Source organism: Mastomys coucha, unplaced genomic scaffold (assembly GCF_008632895.1).
Source record: "Mastomys coucha isolate ucsf_1 unplaced genomic scaffold, UCSF_Mcou_1 pScaffold2, whole genome shotgun sequence".
Taxonomy (NCBI): Eukaryota; Metazoa; Chordata; class Mammalia; order Rodentia; family Muridae; genus Mastomys; species Mastomys coucha.
The window spans coordinates 22,145,906-22,155,303 of record NW_022196902.1 but is presented as its reverse complement, the minus strand read 5'-3'; the positions used below and the strand labels follow the sequence as shown (position 1 = coordinate 22,155,303).

The following is a 9,398-nucleotide window of genomic DNA, read 5'->3' as shown; positions in this document are numbered from 1 at the left end:
CGGGGTCCTTCTCTCGCTTCAAACTTGGGCGCTCCTAATAATGTGTGGTTGAGAAGAATCCTGCTGTTTTCATCGTCCTTCCTGCTGGCAGGCAGTCACGACACTTGAGTCTCAGAGAAGTTTCAAACTTAAACTTTTGAACAGTGCTAGAGTTCTTGGACTGTAGGGACCTATGCAGGTTAAGTGCATTTTGAATTTTGAGATGGACATGAGCCTGTGGAGGCAAGTAGTGAAATAAAATGGTTATGATATGCACTACCCCATATAAAGGCTCATTTGCTGCAAGCTTGGACCATAACTGGTGGCACTGATGGGATCTGAGTACATTATAAGAGTCCTAATTTCATCAATGGACTAATCCTTGTCCAATGGACACTACAACTTATCATCCTGTGTCCCACCTATGAACACAAAAGTCATTAAATTTCCAACTACAGTACTTCATAATGATCATATGATCATAATTTAACACATGAACTTCTTGTAACTATATTGAAGAGGAAGCTTCTAGTAGTGTCACGTGATGCAGATGTGCTTAGTGTTTTGCTGAGGCAAGACCTGTAGGAGGACATGTGATGTTTGGAAAGAGTAGAAATAGGACCCAACAGACAGTGGTGCTGTGCTTGTATAGGTAGCTTTGCAACACATTGTTGGTCTGGCATTTTCATTTCAGCTGATCTTTGCTTCATTGAGAGAGGCTGGTCCTGGTTGCTCCTGCTGTCTGGTGCTGATTTGGCCAAGGCCTGGCTGTTTCTGCTGGGTTGCGCCACCACTGCTGATTCATGTTTGGTATCCTGACACTACTGAATTGGACTGTTGGTATCCTGACAAATGGAGATTGCAATTGCCTCAAAGAACTACTTCTAAACAGGTCCACATCCCCTTGTGCTATTTACCATCTTTTTCCCCCTACCTTTGGCCGGTGGGCTAGACTTGGGTCGAAGTATTTGTGAACTGTTATTAAAAGTAGGTTTTGAAAACTTCAAGTCTACACTATATTTAAGCCAAGTCCAGTTCAACATCCTAGCAATGGCCATGTTTTAAAGATTTTGTATTCTGGCACAAGTTTTAATTCTTTATGTTTCTGTACTATCTTCAGTCTGTAAATATAACTGAGGACATATACCTGAACAATGTTCTGTTTGCTAGTTGACAATGGTGAGGATGGATCCATGCTGGTATATGACTGACAACAAAGTAATTTTTAGTGCTAATTCCCCTTCCTAATCCAGAACACAGTCTGTAGTGCTTTGAGTAGTTGAGTGTAGTTGAGTGGAAAATTGTAGCAATTGCAAGAAAAACTGTAATTTGCTTAAGCAGTGCTTTAGGGAGACTAATGCTTTCTCTAGGTTCTGGAATTCCAAGGGTGATTCAGGAAAGTAGACATTATGCACATAAGAGTCATTCAACAAATCTCAATATTATCATTTTAAACATCTTACCATGAAATATTGTAATGTAAAGAGGGGAAAGTATGGAATTAATAAAGTACACAGGCCATAGATATAGTCAATTCAATATACTTCAGAGGCTTAAATAATAATACAAACAAGACATAATACTCCCAAGCCTTTTGGAATGTACTGTCACACATAGCTGTTGACTTGCTTCTGCCTATGCTGTAGCTGCGATTGTAGTTACACCAGCAACATAGATTTCTCCATTCTGATGCCACTCTCCTACATAATACCCTAACAACAAATTTGCTAAAAGGGGGTTTATGACTTTTATTCTGTGACTGCAAAAATGTATGTAACTCCTTCCACAGCAAGACTTGGAATTATAGGTAATCTTAGGTCATATTCTGAGTCCATGCTCCTCCATATTTGGCTAGGAATAAGCCATCTTTGACAGAACAGTTATGTTTGATGTTGACAGACCATGAGGCAGCTTTGTACAATCATAAAAAAGAAAAATCAACACAGGATGAAATCCCATAACTTACACACATAATCCTACCAGGTGCTCCTTAACCTAGAACATATACATCTAAAGCACTAAACAGCGAATGCTAGCTTTTCTACACAAATATTTCTATATGACTGCCATGCATATATTTGAACTCTGCTATTTTAGACAACTAGAACTACTGGAATGTTTCTAGTCTTTAACCAAGAATACATTACTTAGTATCATAAGTCAGAATTAGAACTATATATTTTCTAGTTTCTTGACCAGTGTGACTTCAAAGACCCACATCTGGACTTGGAAATAAAAATTACCTTGCTCCACCCCTGATGCGATGCATGAGAGTCTCTAGGATGCCATAGTCAGAGCTCCATATGAACAAATTCTCAAGATCATTCTGTCCCGTGGTAAAGTCGAGTTAGAAGTGGATAGTCTTTCGGTTGTGTGTGTGTGTGTGTGTGTGTTTCTGTGTCTGTGTGTCTCTGCATCTGTGTGTAAATAATTATTCTAAATGAGACCTAGGCCCAGAGAGACAAATGACATGGTTTTTTCTCATTCATCAATGTTAGCTTTGAATTTTCAGCTATCTGTGTTTCATTTGGAATATTCATAAAGTCAGGGAATAAGTAAGGGGACACCGAAGGAAAGGAGGCAACGGTTCAAGGGCGAGAAGATAGTATACTGCAGTCCAAAGACTTAGAGAGAATACTGAAACAGAGAAGGGCAGGGTAGATGGGGGGTGTGGATTCTCGAAGAATACATCACACTAATGACTTTTTGAAAAGTTCACATAAACCTACTACTGTAGAAGTTAAGCATCTTATAGCTCTCAGTTTATTAAAAGAAAGGCTGGGGTAGTAAAAATTACGGTAATTTTCTAAGTGGCAGAAGCAAAAGCAGAAGAAATTTAATTCATTATTCACTTTAACACTCCTGAGATCATGTCTTAAAACACTCCCCACCCCAAAATGCCTTTGGATCAATACTCAATAGAATTTGGATCTAAAATATAGTCTGCATTTGTTTGCCATGTGTCAACTAACCAAAAGCTGTATAATAAAAGGGATTGTAGAATGATTGTAGTAAGTGGCAACTAAGAAGGAATCTTGGGAAGTGTGACCTTTCTTCTGACCTCTCTCTCATCTGTAAGCATGCAGACAGCACAGACTCACACACAAACACACATACAAGAAATTCCCCTGCAGATGGTTGAGTCTTGTGACAGAATCCTTTTAGACTATGCTGTGTCTGGGAAAAGCCTACACTTATGTCTTGTTCTCATCCTTAGAACGAAGCACCAGCGCCATCCTACCAAGTACGACATCCTCATCTTAGGTTTCTGCACAGACAATTTTAAAGACGGGGTCTCAGGCAGCTTCGGCTGACATCAAGCTTTCAGCCAAGTGGAGCTTTCATGGACAACTGCGCTTGGCTTAGAGGAGCCCTGTCTTCCTTCTTTGTCCCCTTTCCTTTCAGTAAAAGATCCCAGAACTGTGCCTTTTCTGAGTTCCTTGGGGTAAGTTATTTATTTTTAGCCTAATCTATAGAGGTCTTAACTAGAAGCCACCCATTGCTTCTATGATAACCCATTTGGTTACTATATATTATATATTTAAAATATTTTGGGCTCAGTTTTCTATAGTGTGCTTGGAATGTTTGTGTATAAAGTACATGAATACTAACCCGTATTTTTTCATTTTGGGGCAGTTCTTTGTTTTTTTTGGGAGGGTGGGTTGGGGGAGGTATTTTTTGTGACCAGTCTTGGTATCATTTTTTTTAAATGATCACAAAACAAATTAGAAAATATTTTAGTTTTGTAAAGGTGTATATGTGTTTGGTATTATTTTCTCTCAAATATTTGTATAGTCTAGTAAGTAAACAAGCTAGCCACAGATTAACTTGTGAGCATTTATGTAATAAAACTTTCATATATAAGAGATAATAAGAATATTCAGACTACCCATTTCTTCTTGAATCAATAATGAGGATGAGGAATATCTTTTATAGAGAAATCTGTCAATGTCCACACATCATGGCCTAGGAAGTCTTTCAAGGCATTAAACTACTATTGCTAAACTAGTCTTGAACTCTTAATCCTTCTGCCACCAACTCTCAGATTGTTACAAATACAAGTATGCATCACCATGCCTAGTAAACTATTTACTTTCCAACTGTTCCATTTAAAATTCGGTTCATCTGTTTACATCTATTGAGTTATATTTTTTAAAAACAGTTGTGTCTGTTTTTATCCAAGAACTAAATGATCATAGGAAGAGTAGGAATGCCAGGACAGGATTAAATGATTTCTATAGCAGTTTTAGTTATATTTTTATTTTGTGTGTATAAAAGAGGGTGTGTGTGAGAGAGAGGGAGAGGAGAAGGGAGGGGGAAAAGGAGCGAGCGACAGTATTACATGACACCTGGTAGAGGTAAGATGACAACTTGCAGTGATCCATTCTTTCCTCCTACCATGTGGGTGGGATTCTCAATCTCAGGTCAACCGGCTTTGTACAAGTAACTTCATCTGCTGAACCATCTCACAGGCTCTAGTGCTGTCTTTAATAGCATCTGTGTAGCCTGAGAGTCCTTGAACTGCTACCTCCGGTTACCAAGTGCTTGTGTTACAGGCATGTGCCAACACTGGCAGGTTCTGATATGTTAAGCTTCTACACGACCCAACGACTAGTAAGTTCACATTCCATGCCTTTCCTTTCTCTTATATTTAATTTTCACATTATTCTGTTACATATTATAGCCTACAAACACTTTAAATACCACAGCCACCGTGTTTGCTGAACACAGTTTCTATGTTTAAAGGTAATGAAAAGTGCATTGAATAATAATACTGTTTGCACTTTTAGGAGCTTCCGATTGCTTAGATTAATTCCAAGTTTCCTTCCAATGATACTTTCTGTTTGCCCAAGAAAGTGCCTTTTGTAATTTTTTGGTGCACATGTCTGCTGGCAAGGAATCCATTTAGCTTTTTTAGTCAGAAAAGAGCTTTATTTCGCTTTGGCATTTGAAACCCAGTTTTACTGACTTGCAAATTGTGGGTTGACCATATTCATTTTCTGAGCTTTGATGTTATTGCTCCATTCGATTTTGGATCAAGAAGAGTCTACTGTTACTCTTAACTGTTCTTTGTAGTGTTGTTTCGTCTCTGTTGGTTATTAGGAATTTCTTTGGGTTTGTTCGTTTGTTTGTTTGTTTTACAGTTGAATTATGATGTGCTTGGACATATTTTGAATGATTTTTATTAAGCTTCCTGAATCTTTGTATTTATAGCTTTTGTTAAATTTAATGGGCCATGTTTATTTTTCTAACACCTCCTCCTTCACTTCTTTCTTCTGAAATGTTAACTGTTTCACTTTAACTTACTACATATTATGCTACTGGGCACTGGCCCCTAATGAACTTTCAAATCATTTTCCGTTTCCTCTCTGCTTTCTTGTAGATCACTTCCATCATTGTCTGTGTGTTTGCCAGCTTTCCTTACAAGGTACCTAAGGGTCTTAATCCCATTAGTGTATTTTTCATCTCACTTGATCGCATGTCATGTCTAGAAACCACACAGGGGCTGTTTTTACATATTCTAACTTACTTGTCATTCAATGGCATGTTCAACCTTCATAAACACATAGGCTGGATTTGGAAGAGTACTGCACACATTATTACAGATCTTGTCATTGCTCTTTCCCAAGTTCATTTCTTTTTCTCTTAATTAAGTCAGGTTTTGTTGTGTGTAATTTTTAAAAGCACGCTTGCTCCGTGCCCAGTGCTGCACGCTGCTTCCACTCCCATCCTGCCCTGGGCTGGCTCTGCTAAGTGTCCCAACAACCAAGCCTCCTGAGAATGCCTGGAGCTACCATTTGTATTCCACTGACTGATAGCCCTGGCTGCCCACTTTTTTCTTCTGCTGCTCTTATCTTCTTCTACCTCAATGGCTGGGTGAAGAATATCCTGTCTTATCCTTCTCAGCCTCCACTGCCTGCAGGTGCTACAAATTATCAGTACCCTGAGACACCTACATGTCTGCTGCTCCTATCAGCTCCCCGGTATAGTCCAAATTCCCTAATCTCTCCAGGTCCCCTCCTCTTCTTCCTGCGACCCAGAAAATTCATCTCTTTCTCTTTGCCCAGCGACTGGCTTCTGCCATCTTTATTGGCTCAGACAAAAAACAATTAGGGAGCAAGATTTTAGTTATCGGCTCCTCCCTTGCAAGGTTTTCCTGAAGCTTGTGGTAAAATTTTCATTTTGATCTATAATAAATATTGTGAATTGTATAAAATTGACTTTTCCTGTCTTTTACATTTCTTGAAATTGTGGTAGCCTTGTTCTGGAACGTAACTTGTCATATGTAAGCTATAAAATAGCTTTTTGTTATCAACTGGGTATGTGTACATAGTATTAAAAATCTACATTTTCAAGTTCTGCCTTTGAGCCTCACACAGTGCCCCAACTACCAAGCAGTCACATTTCTGTGTTCTCATTAGCCAAACTTCTACCAGTGAAAAGAACTGAGTTTTCCTGCCAGCACAAACAGCTGTATCCACCCTGTCTTCAACTAAGCACATCTTACCTCATTGTCAACAAAATCAAAGTGAGGATTTGATTTTGAATTTGAATTTGAAAGGATTTAAATCACAACCTGGCTCAGGACCGACCTAATAGACATCCCACCAGCCTTCCTGTAACAGCAAAGCCTACATCTTACTGTGCCAGTGAGCCTCCTCATCCTCTAGACACCTTTCTGTCATCCTCCATGGCATCCAGTGGCCAATACAATTGCAATTAATATCAGACATCAGTGTCTGGAGTGGGGGAGGGGTTTCCTCTTTCACCAGTACGGTAGATAAGAGGTCACAAGAAGAGCAGCCAATCACCTTCATTATGTCCCTACCCCCACTTATTCGGCACACTTCTGAGAAATCTATCGCAATGTACTTTGCAGTATACAGGCTTCACACCTGTGCTTCTAGGAATGAAGACAATTTCCGGTTGTATGTAACACTGGGAATTATTCTCTTGTGAGTCACACCGGAATCCTTGGGAAATTATCCTGTCATTGTGTGCAGGTCACTTCTCAGCTGAAGACAGTGGATTCTGAAGAATACACAACTCATTTCTCTGACCAGTTCTCTCATTAACCAACCAGCATGACTTTCTTTCCGTTTCGTTTTGTTGACTCTTCAACTTCACAGTCACTGGACTCTGCATTATACACTTGCCTTTAACATGAAAATTGCCTTTTATTTTGTTATTTGGGTTTTTTTTTTGTTTTGTTTTTTGAATGAATGAATGAATGAATGAACGAAAACCTAGTCACTAGGGAAAAGGTTAACACCTAAACTGACCCTGGGTAGGTGAACCACTCCAGGGCAAGCGTCATGCTCAGGAGTGGTTAACTTCTTGTATGTGTGCCTTTATTGGGTTACAGATTGGTGGGGGTTCTTTTGTTTTATTTTGTGTTTTGTTTTTTTTTTTTAAATTTGGGTGTTATTTTATTTTGTTTTGGGGGATCTTGTTTTACTGAGTTTTTGTTTATTTGAGAGAGAACTAAAATTTGGGTATGTAGGGAGGAGGAGGAGATCTTGAAGGACTTCAGGGAGGGGAAGAATATGTTTGAAATTCATTTCAATCTAAAAATTGTTTTAGATAACAAAAATATGATAAAAAGAAAAAAGAGGTAGAAATTCAGAATGCAGTAGTATGAAATTGTATGAAAAACTAAATTAAATGAGCAGTATTTGTTTTTTTTTAAAAAAGGCATTCATTTTGATTTTGCTACATTTACAAGTTAGACAATTTCTCTAACAGAAAATGACCATTTCAACAATTATACCTCTGCAAGGTGTCGGTGCACTTGTGGAAATTGTCATTTAGGCTCTTGAAAGCACCTGCCACTCTTTCTTCCTGAAAACTCTTGAAGTAATTCTAGTTATAACTTAACATCCTTGGGTTTTGTTGTTATTGCTGTTGGGTTTGTTTTTTTAAGTTTTTATTGACTCTTTGTGAATTTTACATCATACACCCCAATCCCAGTCATCTCCCTCTTCCCTCATACCCACCCTTACAAGTTCCCCCAAACAGGGGAAAACAACTTCACTGTGGCTGTTGTGTGTCACAGTGTGATCCATAGTATTCCCCTTCATCCACACTTCTTTGTTTGCAAATGCTCATTGCAATGGCTCAGTCTGGTATGAGGACTCTGGCTTCTTCTACACTCTCAGTATGGGATCCTCTCTGAGACTCCTCTCAGATATCCTGTTCTTGCCCTATGCCATGAAAATCCTATAGTTTTGGATCTGTAGGACCAACACCTTCATATGCTCCAGCAGTTTGTTGATGAGGTAGATATTGTGGTGAACCAATTCAAACTCCTGGATTTGGGCCCAAGAAGTATCTGAGTTGGTCAGCCTGCCATCTCTCTATCTCATCACCCTCAGGGTTGAGAACCATTCACAACTGCAGCTGGCAGACAAGGTACAGGGACTGCTCTCCCAAGTGTTGCTGTAGTTGAGGGGCAGGGGCAGCTCTCCTGCTCTCATGAACCCAAGGCCAGCTCTTCTGCAGGAAGTGAGGGTTTGGGAGGGCATCTCTCCTTCTTCATGCTGCTGCACACAGACACAAGACAGAGCAGGCTATCCCACACTCATGTCCTCAGGGCCAGATCTGCTGCCTGCCCCATGTGTTGAGGAGTACATAGGGAGAGTAGTGGTGCCAGGTCTCCCACAGTCATTTCCTCAGAGCAGCTTACCAGTAACTCCTGCAATGTGCAGGGCTTCTATCCAGAGTACTGCAGTGATTAAAGACAGCTCTCATGTCCCCAGGGTCAACTCTCCGAAGATGCCCTGGTGAAGGGTGGGCCAGTTCTGCACAGCCCTCAGACATCAATATGTCCCCCAAAAGCAACCAGACCTTTGATGGTACAGACCCCTGCTGCTGCTGGTCCATGGACCCAGATGTAGCCCCTAGTGACAGTTTGGGCTAGGACCCCATCATGGTCTCAGGAGGCATCACCAGCTGCTAACATGAGGCTGTTCCTCACTACCCTCAAGTCTCTAGTTCTGTCTCTCTTTGTTGTGTTCGCATCCTTCTGTGATCCTATTAGCGGTCCTCGCAGTCTGTCTTGGATCATCTCAGGATCACTTCTGCTATACCCTGTTCATACACATTATAGCATTGGTCAGGGGTTATCTTAGGCATGGTCTGCCCTCCAGGCCTACGAGGTGCTGGACTGGTGGTTGTCTCAGGCTTGCTTTTTTTAAGGGAATATTAGACTCGTAAATCATTCAAAACTTCACAAGTCAGAACAATGAGGTAGATGTAGCCTCTCCTCTGAGACCTACTGACAAACATGTGATAAAGCAGCCACAACTGCAATGCCTCTAAGGGCAGAACCTCTTTGTTTTTGTTTGTTTGTTTTGTTTTGTTTTTTTGAGACAGGGTTTCTCTGTGTAGCCCTGGTTGTCCTGGAACTCACTCTGTAG

The 9,398-nt window shown here is 40.2% G+C and overlaps 1 non-coding gene and 1 pseudogene across 1 annotated transcript; both read right to left on the bottom strand.

Moving 5' to 3' along the window:
* The window catches only part of LOC116097935, a 36,783-nt pseudogene extending 27,921 nt beyond the window's left edge, over positions 1 to 8,862 (bottom strand).
* A 317-nt stretch (positions 8,863 to 9,179) lies between these two features.
* Positions 9,180 to 9,307, bottom strand: LOC116097968. Its single transcript, XR_004121632.1, has one exon. It is a non-coding gene; the product is annotated as a small nucleolar RNA SNORA17 (small nucleolar RNA).
* Between the last annotated feature and the right edge of the window lie 91 nt (positions 9,308 to 9,398).